Below are 1,137 nucleotides of genomic sequence, written 5' to 3' on the forward strand. Positions count from 1 at the left end.
AAAGGTGAAGCTTATCTCCGCTGTGGCTCTAACCCCGAAACATATGGCTGGCAGAGGGAAAAGGGTTCCGTCGACCAGATTCGAACGAGCGACTGTCTGCGTTTCGGCCTATCACATCAGGTGTCGCACGGCTGTAAAGTCATGGCCAGCGGAGCGCGAAAATTATCACCCGGCCGAGATTCGAACCAGTGACCAGGTTCATACCGGTCTTGGACGCTACCGACTTGGCCACGCCGGAACGATACAGAGCACTACTTTCAGCGGCATCTTGATCTAAGCTGTGACCGACGCCCGAAGACACTTGGCCAGCAGAGCAGGGAAAAATGACCGCGGATGGGATTCGAACTAGCGACTTCCCGCACGATCTGCCAACGATCACGCTATAACACGCTCGGCTACCAGCTTGTTCCTACAGGGCCGAGGTCTAAGCTCGGTCACGCCTAACGGGAGACAAAAAGCGACAAAGAAAAAATTTGCCCCGCCCGGGAGTTGATCATAGGGCCGACAATTTTGGTTCGGATGAAGCTGCATGCGGTCATGTCGACTGTCTGTAGCTACAACTGTTTAACTACAAAAGGGGAGTGTGGCTAGTGGCGTCGGACATCGTATGTTGCCCCATTTGTGACCACATTTTTGTGTCCATAAACAGGGACGTGTCTACTACCACTACTTGTCGACGCGACATGAGTTGTCGCTTGGACGCCTGCGAGGTAGGCCACGGCTTCTCACTAAGGCGTCTGTCGCGACAGGGACTTTGGGTTTAGGCTCCTTTTGACTCCAGGCTCATAAATCCTTTCTAAAGCTAAGAAGTGACGCCGTGTCAATCTAGGCGTGGGTCGATGAGATTATCGCTGAAAACGCTTGGAGGGTAGGCAATGCTTTCCTGAATCGGGCCCCCGCGGCCCCCTGTCCCTCCGAGGCGAGAGCTTCGGAGAGGCATTGATATCCTTCGTTTTCGCTTTAGTTCTTAGCGCAGTTTACTTCTGGTTGATATTCTAGCATAGGCGGAAGTAATGAATTCGTCTATAGACGGTTCAGTTTAAGCTGACTCGGGCACTGTCGGCTGTAGCTACAATCGTGTAGCTACAAACAGGGACGTCTGGCCGCCGGCATTGTAGCCACAATTTTGTGGCACAA

The sequence above is a fragment of the Frankliniella occidentalis genome, unplaced genomic scaffold (assembly GCF_000697945.3).
Source record: "Frankliniella occidentalis isolate FOCC.00 unplaced genomic scaffold, Focc_3.1 Scaffold339, whole genome shotgun sequence".
Lineage (NCBI taxonomy): Eukaryota > Metazoa > Arthropoda > Insecta > Thysanoptera > Thripidae > Frankliniella > Frankliniella occidentalis.